The sequence below is a fragment of the Cavia porcellus genome, unplaced genomic scaffold (genome assembly GCF_034190915.1).
Source record: "Cavia porcellus strain 051 isolate PalLab524CR breed Dunkin Hartley unplaced genomic scaffold, mCavPor4.1 scaffold_8, whole genome shotgun sequence".
NCBI lineage: Eukaryota > Metazoa > Chordata > Mammalia > Rodentia > Caviidae > Cavia > Cavia porcellus.
Window position 1 is genome coordinate 81,191,248 of NW_026947491.1, and position 12,334 is coordinate 81,203,581.

Sequence of the window (12,334 nt, forward strand, 5' to 3'; positions counted from 1 at the left end):
GCTCTTGGGACGCCTCTATCCTGCCATTCTCTCTCTTTTTAATAAGCATCTTCAATCCCACCTATTGGTAAAGAAGTGAATCAGTGAAGTTTGGCCTTCCAATTATCAGGTTGCTGACCACTGCTAGGAAAGAAAAAAAGGAGAAAACAATAAAAGCCAGGTGGAGAAAATGGTGGTTTGATGGGAAGCGATTCTGTATTACAGCTCCCTGCTTTTCAGTGAGTCTGCAGAAGGTTTCATTCTAAGATGCTTTCTGTTGTGTCTCTTTTGCTATTCTTGCATGAGGCTCTTAAAATGATTTTCAAGACGCAGTGTGAATGGTGCTTCAGTGTGATGGTCTTATTTTATCCTCTTTAGAACCTTGTAAAGTAAATAGAGATGTGGTGTCTGAATGGCCCGAAGGGAAGACACTGAGCATAGGAGTGACTGAATAGATGGAGACGAGACCAGAGCCAGCACCAAGGAAGCAAATTTCTTGAAGCAACTATTTCAGATCAGAAGCCAAATGATGGTTATATACTCTCTTCTCTCATTTTCCTTTAGGTGATCAATTTTTAAAATATTCTTTGTTTCATTGTTGTTCTTAACTTTGCTTATTATGCTGGGGCTGTTTAAAACTAAAACAATAAATAATTAAAATTATACATTCTGAAAAGAAGCAAATAGACAAAAGCAGACTTAAAATAGCCTTGTGCTATATATCACAGTAATGATAACTTAATAACTTGATGAAAGATACTGGTGAATTTCATTAATACAAACACTTCCAAACATGCTAAAATGTAAAGGAAACCTATCTCTCTAAATTTCTTTAGTGTTTGACTAATTGTATGTTTCAAATTCATTTTGACAGGTTTTTCAGGAATATTGCCCCAGACTGTACAAGACGATGATGAATGCTCAGCTCTTCCATACTCCTAACGTGGGTTTCTTACAGTATCAGACATTTTTTAAACACTGTGCAATTAATCAAGTGGACCCAATTCAATGTCGAAACATTTTTGTAGACTGTTTTGCAAAAGCTGTGATGCTCTCTTAATACTCACTTGAACTTTATTCTTCAAACTGATTAACTTTGCCTTTTCCTTCTTGTGAAAGCCTGCAGGTAGGTACCGATCCATTCCAATTATTATCTAATGACGATAGAGACAGAATCCTAGCTAACAGCTTCCATCTGTGGTTATGCATAAAATATCTGCTTCTGGCAAGTGACACTATATGCAAATTAAAATTTGAATGCTGCAGGAGTTACATAATATATTCATACATGCCTAAAATAGAGATTTCCCCACTCTTTCACTATCTCCCATTTCTGTAATGCTTAGGAACTTTATAAATACAATTTTTTAAATGATGCTTTTATTTCTATTCACTAGTATGCTTATTTTGGTTCTCACATTAAGATGTTTTATAAAATATATTTAATAAATGAATATTAATTTAAGTGCTGAGATTGCTTGCCATAAATCTGTAATTCTTATAGTGCCTCTAAGTGAATATTACAATATTCCTCTAGAACCTAAGATTTAGCTTACACTTGTTGCCTTAAGGCCACTTCTGTATCTGCTGCTGGCAAAACTACCCATCCATATGACTCACTGTATCCAGACTTAACAATGGATTTAAAAAGATTTTGAAACTCTTATTGCTTCAGATATTTTGTTTTCTTCTTTCTATTCTTCTCTCCTCTCCTACCTCCTTCCCTCTCTCCCTCCCTCCCCAGAAGTTTCTAGTTGGTACTAAACTGTTCAAGCTTTTGGAAACGTTAATTTATACTGTGTGTTATATTTCTGTCACGGTTTTTATCTAGCTGTCTCCTCTGTGTATTGTGTGCTCATAGGCAGGGCTTTGAGAAGCTGATGGATTCATAGGTGTGCAATAATGGATCATAGAGGTGTGACAGCTTTCACTGGAGTTGTGAACTGATGGGTTTATACCTGGGTGTGATGTGGGGAGGTGAAGCCTGGTGGAAAGAAGGGTGTCACTGGGGGCATGACCAGGATGCATATATCCTTCTTCTTCCTGCCTGCCATGCCATGAGCTCTTTCTCCTTTGCCATGCCCTCTTCCTGGGAACAGCAGGCTATGAACTGAAACTTCTAAAACTGTAAACCAAGAAAGCTCTTCTTCTTCTTTAACTTGTGAATTTCGAGTGTTTTGTCCCAACAATGAGAAAATTACTAGGATGATGTCCATTTCAAGACAGCATCATCCTTAGGTGGCTTTGTACTTGAGAATTAATTGTAAGATTATTAATTTAACTTGATGTTAACTAGATAAAATTGATAAGATCCCAGGATTCAACAAGAGGATCAGCAACTGGAGGAACTTCCCCATGAAAACTTTAGAGCCAAAGTGAGCCACAAGGGTATGACTGTCTACATGGTATTTGGTGTAAGGCTCTTGTTGTTCATCCATAGGATTGTGTTGAGTGCTCTAAGTGTGCCATCTCCTTGATATGGAACTAAAAATCAAAGAAAAGGAAGGTTAGGAAAAGCATGATCTCTACTTTAAGCACATAAGGACCATTATATAACTTCCGTAGCACTCACTTGCTCTTAAATAGAGTGGGAGATAACAAGGTAAGTTTCCATTATCTTCTGATGGAATAAGACAAGGTTGTTTTTAAATCATTTTGTGAGAGAGTATAGGTGCTCTTCACATTTCATTGCCTCCTGAATTGTGCACTTTAACTTGTAAACTACTCAGGGCTAATTCTCCTCTCACTTGAGGGATTCAATTACAAAACATCAGTTCAAGTGAGAAAAGTAATTTTAAAGGTGTATTTGGATAGGTCTTGTACTGTGTCAGGTTTGACTTTTATTTTCTTCCTTTTAGATATTCATAGAGTTCAGCTGGGCTCTCTGGATCTCTATGGAATAAGAATAATGGCAATTTCATCATCAGTAAATGTTCAGGAGTGGAAAATGTGAATTTTGAAAAGCAGAGGAAAGCTGAGATGTTTATTTTTGGAATAAGGCACACAGTGATAAAGTGCACTTAAACTTACTAGGAGATTTATTAGTCTGTGAGAACATTGAGAGGAACAATTCTCACTCCCAGATACATGTCTGAGAGTAGTAATTTAGTTAACATGGAAGAGGTGATTCCAGCTTATCAAGCATAAATGAATAGAAAATTTGTTCAGCATTAAAAACAAAGGCTAAACAATCACAATATGGAGGAGTTTTAAGTGTGTATTATTAATATGAAAGCTATTTAAATTTATACTGGAGAAGGAAATCTGTAGAGAAAAAATAAGGATCTACGGTTGCCACAGTTCAGCGAGAGGGATAAATAGGTGTAAGTCAGGGAATTTTTAAGGCAATGAATCTATTCAAATTAGGTAGAGACATCACAGGTATTCAGATAGGGTTGGGCCCTGGAGAGGTCCATTTGGCAAGCAACTGTGGCTGGAAGTACCTTCACTAAAGCCAGGTTTCAAGAAAAAGAGGAATTACCCATGTATTTCCCCTAGAGATGAACTGCAATGCTTGATATTCTAAGTAGGCATCAATTACTTTGGGATGGAGGACTAAACCTCTTTAACTCACCTGCTACGTTTTGTGTCTGAATTTCCCACCAAAGCCTCATCCTTTTTAGAGGCGAGCTTCTAGAGTTTGGGTTTGATTCATGTTCAGTGCTGTAATTATGGGTATGAGTGCTACACCCACCCTGGGGTGCATACTCAGCATACATTCTAAGGGGTAGAAAGAGTCTCTGAGCGTTCCTCCCTCATGCTCTTGTTCCCTTTGGTATCTGATGACACCTTGAGCCATTGCCTGCTGACATGCCAGCCTTGGAGCCAGCTGATTATGGACTGAAACCTTCACAAATTGTGAAGTAAATAGACATTTCCTGTCTTAACTTAGGCGTGATGGGCATTTTATTTCAGCAATGAGAGAAAAAAGTAACCACCCCTTCCAAGAATGGCTTGTGCATCCTGAGTGTTCTTGCTACATGATTTATTCCCACATTTGAGTCCCATGTAATCAGCATTAATCAAGCAACTCTCCTTGCTGTGTATTTATTAGTTGACACAGCTTTGTCCCCCTTCATACCCATTCTATGATTTACCATTGGATCAATATTACCTAAGCAACTGTACTTTTAAACTTATTGATTGATGATAGTACTATCCCACCTTTAGCCCACCTCAACTTGTGGCTTTCCTCAATGAAATACCCTTGAGAAGTGAGGTTGGTGGGCAACCTCTGGACAGCATACTTTCTGGGCCTCTTTTTGTACCTCTCAGATGGAAACTTTATTTCTTTCAATAAATTCTTCCTGTTCTTTAAAAAAATGCCAAGGCCACAAATATACAACACAATACAATACAATATAATACAATACAAGGCAATGAAAATGTAAACATTAAGCATTAACATGAACTATGGTCTTTGAGTGATAATAATCTGCCAGTCTAGGTTCATCAATCTTTGTACCTTGTACAAAGACAAACTTTGTACCTTCTGTTGAGGAATGTGACAAACCTAACAATTCTCTAAATAATAAACTTTATTTAAATGAAAATAAGAAGAATGTAGTGGTCATAATGTTATGAGATTAAATAAAAGACATTGTAAAGGTAATGTAGCAAATATGTTCAGGCAAAGACTTTCTATCCTTCAGAAGGTAGTAATTAGTCATTCCATGTAGATATATAATTCCATGGGCATCTGAAATGAACACACAGTTCTCAGATGAAGCTATACAAATGGCAAATACATACACAAAGAAATGTTCACTAATCACTGGTCATTCGAGAAATGCAAATTAAAACAGCATTGAGATTTCATCTCACTCTGGAAAGAATGACTGCCATCAAGAAATCAACTGATAACAAATATTGGCAAGGCTGGGGAAAAAGGAACACTGCTCCACTGCTGCTGGGAGTGTAGACTGGTACAACCACTATGGAAATCAGTATGGAGAATTTTCAAAAGAATAGGATTGTAAATTTCACTAAACCCAGCTATTCCCCTTCTGGGTATTTTCCCAGAAACACTGAAGGTCATATCACAGTTATATATGTGCACCCATGTTCATAGCAGCAGAATCTGTAATACGTAAATATTGGAAACAACCAAGATGCCCATCAACCACAGAGTGGATTTAAAAGTTGTGGTACTTTTTATGCAATGGACTATTACTCAGCCATAAAAAAGATGATCTTGAGGCCTTCATAGGCAAATGGAGACAACTTGAGGTTATCCTCATTAGTGAATAAACAAGAATCATATTTATAAATATCACATTGTATCTCTAGTGTAAAAAGTAGTAAGAAATGTAGGAATAATAAAACCCAAAATGTATAATTGCTATTGTAAAAAAGAAAAGAAAGTGCTCTAAAAGATATAACTGCATGTATGTTTAAGTGTATAGGATCGATAACCATGTTACTAAGTTTTTGTTGGATCACTGAACAAAACTGTTTGCATTCTCGCTGTTTAAATGTCCACTTTATATGCTTCACTTTTGTAACTCAAAAAACTATTTGTAAGAGGACAATATGTAATTATCAACTAGTGATTTCTTACTGTTTGTTTGAAATTATGTATTATTTCTACCCTTTTTATATATTTTTTTCTTTAAATAAATAAAAAATTTTAAAAAGAAATTTAATTCATTGAAGAGCCTAAATCCATGTTCAATGTCTTACTAAGCTTAGTAGCATGCTTTTGGAGATGCTGCCATTCTTTACTGCCCAGCTTCCCTAATGATCAGCACTGGCAATCACATGCATCAATGCAGCCTCTTCCTGTGAACTCCAGAGTAATAATCCAAGCCTCTGATTGCAAACGTGTATGTGGAAAAGACCTCTGTTTCTGGTTAGGAACAGGAAACATGGAGCGAGCATCTTCTACCAGTCATCCCCAGAGCCCTAAGGGAGAAAAGCAAATGTTGCAGAGTGAAGCAGAGATGTGACAGTAAAAGTCAGCATGGCATATCAGTTCTGCATTTCAGTGCACCTCTTCTCTGCAGCTTGTCTGCCTCCCTGCTACTCCCCTTTAACAGCTCTAATCTAAACCACCTCCACCCTGTTTTTCCCTTAAGCTAGTGTATGTAGGTCACTGCTAGCTAAATCCTAAGGCTTACCTAAGGTATTTCTTCTGTTAGGCAGCTATCTGCTCAAAGTTTTACATTTCCCATGAGTTATAATTACTACTGTTATTAGAGTTTTAAGAGAGGTACAATATCAGTTAATTATATTCAAAGTGAAGAATCTATCATTTATTATTAAAAAGAGATTAAATGAAGGAAGTCATTAGTGTGATTGTTACAAGGGCTATTTATTGCCCTTTTATGACTGGTAAGTCTCAAAATTAAACACAATAAAAACTTCAATTAATTTCAGTATTAAATATTAAATATTTGGGTTGGAGAAAAATGGCGGCTTGCTAGGTGGCTGGATGGAGAGTCCCTGCAGAGAAATCAGATTAGATGCTAGAATATGACAACATGGAGAGGGCCAGACGAATGGATAATGATTCCTATTAACCAAGGCGGTAACCAAAGGGAAAAATAAAACTAGGAAGAGAAAGGCAAAGCGCAGATGGAGAGCTGAAGCCCAATGTACTCACTGAAACCCATTCTATGCTGTACTAGGCACACCCAGAGGATTTAAGGTCGTGCTGAGACCGAGGCTGCCGAGAACTGGAGTCTTCGAATCCTGCAACCTTAACGCGGCATGCTGAGCAATGGATCTAAGGGGAAAAGCTGTATTGGCTCTTGGCAATTGCTGGAAATTTAGACCTGGGACCCCGTGAAGCAGCCAAAGCTACCTGACTACGCCGGAGGAGACTGTGAGAAGCTCCAGAGCTCCAAAGCTGAATACCGTGCATTTTTCTGATTGATCCCTACTGTGCTTGGAACGCAGTGAAGACAAGCAGAGCAGTGTGCAGTGGACCCAAGAGGAAGATCTGCATTGAGTCCCGGTGAGTACTAGGGACTGGGTCTCATTGCTGGCTGGAGAACATCTTGGAATTGGGCAGAGCCCACCACCACAGCGGCATCAGTGACACAGAGAGGACTGGTGGAGGACATCTTGGAACTGGGCAGCCCTGACACCACAGTGACATCAGATAGTCACCCCTGGCACAGAGAGGTCTGGTAGAGGACAGCTGGGACTTAGGCAGAGCCCTGCCCCACAGAGACATTAGTCAGCTGCTTCTGATGCAGAGAGAACTGGTAAGGTCTGCTGGGGCTGAACCATGCCTCTGGTTGAGACCCAATAAGCAGATACAAAATAGTCGCGACTCTGTGACGTCCACAAGGTACAGCCTAACTTGCAGATTGATTGGCACAGAGGCTGGAGGCTAGCCTGCAGCATCCCTGTATCCCTGCCTACCTCAGATAACAGCAAATTGGGGAGGGCAGCAAAAACTCAAGTCAGCACACTTCAGAAAGGTCCTAAGCCATATGGAGCAGGCCAGAGACCCCCAGGACACACCAGTCTGAAAGAAACCAGAAACATGACGAGATAAAAATTTTAAAAAATCTCTAGCTGCTGAACGTGAGAAAATAAGCCCAGGAGAAGTAAACACAGAAGAGAACCAGCACAGTAATCATCTAATACTAGACACAGCATAGCCTAAATAAAGAAATACCTTCATGACCTCATAGACGAATTTAAAACTATACTTCTGATCCAAGTGAGGCAAGATATAAAGAGATTAATTAAAGAAATGATAAGTCCCGCCCAAAAGAACACCGATGAAAAATGGAGGAAATCAGAAAAGAAAGAGAAACCTCTGAGGAAGAATTTAAACATAACCTAGAATACATAGATCCAAAGAGATTAGCAGGAAGCTAAAAACTCCATTGAACACTGGCAAAATGCCTTGACAGAAACTAAAGTTAGCCTTTCGAAACTTGAAGAGATGATATATGATCGTGAAAGAAAAGACCTCTTAAAAATAACAAGGAACCAGAAAGAAATAAAGGCTAGAAGACAACTAAAGGATACATAACTTAAGAATAAAGCATGTGAGCGAGGAAGCAGGAGCAACCAAAAATGAATTACAAAGAATATTCACAAATATATTAAAGGAAAACTTCCCAAGTATAGGAAAAAGAAATGATATCCAGATAAATGAGGCATACGGAACTCCAGCCACCTACAACCAAAACAGATCTACACCCAGACATATAATAATCAAGATTCCAGAAATCCACCAAAAGAACAGAATATAAAAGTAGCCAGGGAAAAGAAGCAGGTAACCTACAATGGGAAAATTATCAAAATAACAACAGACTTATCAACACAAACTCTCAAATAGAGAAGGGCCTGGGGGGAAATATTTCAAGGCCTGAAAGAAAATAGTTTGCAACCAAGACTGATATACCCAGAAAAACTCTCTCTCAAAATTAATGGAGAAATAAGATGTTTCCAAGACAAGGAGGAAGAGTGGAAGTTCATGGCCACCAACCCAACCCTACAAAGAATGCTGAAGGAGAGAGAGAGAAGAAGGGATACCAGGATTCCAGTAACAGTGGCAGAGAGGCCTCAATGAATGGGGCAGACAGTGGAATGAGGGGGTAAGGTGGACACATTAGAGCAGTAAAGTGGAGTAGCAGATATGAGGCAGAGATGGTAATCTTTAGTATAGATAGCTTTGATACACTATAAAAAAAGGCAGAGGTCATTGTTAATAGTGTATCAGGATTTAAAAGTCATAGTAGTCTTATCGCTCTGTTTAATTTGAATTTATTTTGTTCTGGTCTGCCCACTCATATCAGATTTCAGGGCACAGATATCTGACCCAAAAATAGCAGGTTATACCATGGTAACTATCCTTAATTTCCTATTAACTTAAAGTGAAAGCCTGTATTACTTACATTGTCTTACTATGACTGATCTTACTTGAATCTGATTCGTTAGACCGCGGTTTTGCCTTGGCTGATTTTATTTGAATTTGGTGATTGATAGTATCAACCCTAAAAGTAGAGGCAGCTACTCTGAAGATGACAAGATGTAAAAGATATCCATACCGGTTTTGATTATTAACAGCTCTCAAGTCCTACAACAGCTCTCAAGTCCTACAATGTTTTCTAAGTTGTGTTTTTATAAAAATAGCTATGTAATACTATACTTAACTATATTAAGCCTGATGATGTGGACAAGTCTATTGAAAATAACAAAAGAAAGCATAGTAACTATGGTAGATCACCTAATATTGTGGTCATATGTATCTTTTTCATTGCATGTTTTTCTAGGAATTTGTTTTGCTGTCTTGTTATGATTTGTTTTTCCCTATAATACAGAGAGGATAGATATACATGTAGAAATTCACACATGGGAAGATTTTTTTATACTATTTATGGAGACAGATTATATAATGCAAGATGTAATGAATAGATACTCTGAAGAAGAGACACTAAGAAATCCAATGCTAATTCTGTAGCACTATGACATAAAACCTAGCAATACTATTATTCACTGTTCAGAGTGATATTAGTCTAGTCTCTTAAGTTCAATTTCAGCATATGTAAAGATAAGGACAGTTACTACAAAGAGAATGAGAGATATGATGGTAGTTATTATTGTCTTCCCCAATGTCAAATCTTGAAGACCTAAAAAGCCTTCATCATCCTGTAATGATTTGATTAGTTCTATAATATGCAGTATGTATTTAATGTGTGTGAAGATGGGGACAACTATTTGGAAGAAACTAGAGACAATTATATAAACAGTGATGATCTCCAGTGGACTTGCTTTGAAATCTGTATTTCCTTAAATTGTTTCTTTTTGAACTGTTTTAATCTGTTTTGATATGCTTAATCTTATCCTCTTTAAGATAAAAAAACAAGTGTGTAGAACTGATGACCATATTACTAAGTTTTTGTTAGATCATTGAGCAGAACTGTTCGCAGTGTCACTATTTGAATGTCACATTACATACTTTAATTTTGTTACCTGAACAACTATTTCTAAGATGACAATATGTAACTTATCAACTGGTGATTTCTTACCATTTATTTTTCTATAATTCTGTATTCTTTCTACACTTTTTTTCTCCACATATTTTTTGTTTCTTTCTCTATAAAGAAATAAAAAATATTAAATATTTAAAATATAAAAAGTGAAACAGTGTAGCTCAAGCTAAAAAGGCAGATGTTTTCACCTTATATAAAAGAGAAAAATGAATACAATTAAATTCAACAATTTGGATTCCCCAAAACCAGAACAGTGTTTTTTGTATCTTTCATAATGCTATATACGCTTTTCCTCCATAGCTAAGTTATCTAATTCTTAATCAGTCTATATAAATTTAAAATCATGAATGTCTCCATCAATGTACAGATATCTCTGCTATTAACTCATCCCCTAGGACCAAACCTCCTCTGCTTTAGAAACTAGCCTTATTAAAAATAAATAATAAGTCATTTGGCACAAATAGTTTGATTTCTACAATTCTAGGGGGAAAATTCAATTCACTAAATACTATGATCCCATTTAATGACAGAACTATAAAGCTTTCGATTTATAAATTACTTGACTTGACATAAATACCCCTGTTCTATCTATGAGCAGTGTGTGCACTAAGAAGGTGAAGAGATAGTTACTAAACATGAGGGATAGGCAAGGAATTTAGTTGATTTGGATACAGATACCAGAATCAGACACCTTAGGTCAAGAGCATGATTTAAAAGTCAAGTGATAAAAAATTGAGGAGAACAGAAGTAAAAAGGTCAAAAAGGCTAAGCTTTAATACCTGAGTTAAGACTTTGCTTTTAAAATTGGGACTCATATTTCCCCCTGGGTTGTACATCAGAGCCTGATCATAATGCTAATCTTCATGAATGTGGCAAATAATTAAAGTATCAGTCATTTCATCCCTCTCTGAAGTCTCCTATTTTGCAGATGCATGCTATGTCTTAAATAAAATGTGACTATTTCACCATGGTAATGTTACATTCCTCTGTAGTTTCTGAACTACATGAAGCATAAATCATGAATCAAATTCAGGAAAGTGAAAAGGAATATTTTTTCCCTGAGCATTTAGGGTGTTTCAGAATAATTTTGTCTCAGGTAAGCCTTGCAACCATTCTAATACTTTCCATTCACAGACTGGAAAATGGAGAATTCAAAAAAATGAAAATCTTTTCTAAATCAGTGAAACCCAGAGCTGAAGCTGCACTCTCATTCTCATGCTGAATTAGACCCCTTTGCCTTCCTGATCTCTTTCCTACCTCGATTAACATGCAAGCTCCTATTCAGCTCACACAGTCTAACTCACACTTTGATAAAATGAGTTGACCACACATTTGCTAAAGAAAAGACAGTTATTTTCAACAATTTCCTTCTTGTGACCCAAACAAGTGAAAACAATTCCAGTAGCTGAAGACATTTCAGACTCTCCATGTACTATGAGGACGGGAAAACCAGGTAAGAGTGATGTGTTTGTCTGTGTAGGTGAAGTGCATTCGACCCTTTTTAAGAGTGACTGCAGCTGGAAGGTGGCTCTTGGTTTCCTTCAGTCTGAGACTCTTCTCGGAGAGAATGACCAAAGATGAGCAGAAGTTGCAGCTCCTCTGACTATTTCAGGGAACAGAGTGGTTAAAACTAACCTGTGTTCCTTCTTCTATATTTCTAAGGGGCTTTAGAAAAATGTTTATATAGTAGCAATTGAGAAAGGAACCCTACTGGAGAAAAAAAATGTATTATACATAAACTACATTGATTTTTTTTTTAGCAGTGGCCCACAAATCACACTTACTTAGAGCATTCTAGAGGAGAATTAATCTAGAGAGAGTCCTTGGTGCCCATAAACCTTCTAGTAAAAAGTCATTTGTGCTAACCTACTTGCGTGTGTATTTTTGGTAAAATTTATCCAAATCTATTTTTCTCTTATCTGCCAAACCATGGACAATTTTTAAAATACCTATACTTTATTAACCTTTATATTTGTTATTTCTCTCTGTCAACCATTTTGTCTCAATGCAACTCAATAATGTCGTACAAGGAAAAGTCCATTGTCTTTATTAAAAGATGGTTAACACTTTCAGAAAAGCATATGTCCATGCTACTTGTACTGAAATGGGTTCTAAAGTTTGTTTTGTGTGTCATAGTAATGTGGCAAATCAATAGTTTCTGTCTGTAGGGAAAAAAGCAATAGGAACAAAACAGAAAAACGTATTTTTGTGGGGGGTCAAGCTTGACCTATACCAAGATGATGGATTGAAATGACCTGAGACTTGGCAGAATGTTTTTCCTCACATAACCAAATACCACAGTCACTAAAGTAATTACAGCTGAAAAACAAAGCCAATTGAAGTTAGGCATCTGCAGTCTATATATGGAAAGAGGGGCACGTTGTTTTGTTTATTTT

At 37.0% G+C, this 12,334-nt stretch overlaps 1 long non-coding RNA gene across 1 annotated transcript; it reads left to right on the forward strand.

Moving 5' to 3' along the window:
- Positions 1 to 265: 265 nt before the first annotated feature.
- Positions 266 to 1,645, forward strand: LOC134477179 (uncharacterized). Its single transcript, XR_010049089.1, has 2 exons — positions 266 to 543; positions 854 to 1,645. It is a non-coding gene; the product is annotated as an uncharacterized LOC134477179 (long non-coding RNA).
- Positions 1,646 to 12,334: the final 10,689 nt, after the last annotated feature.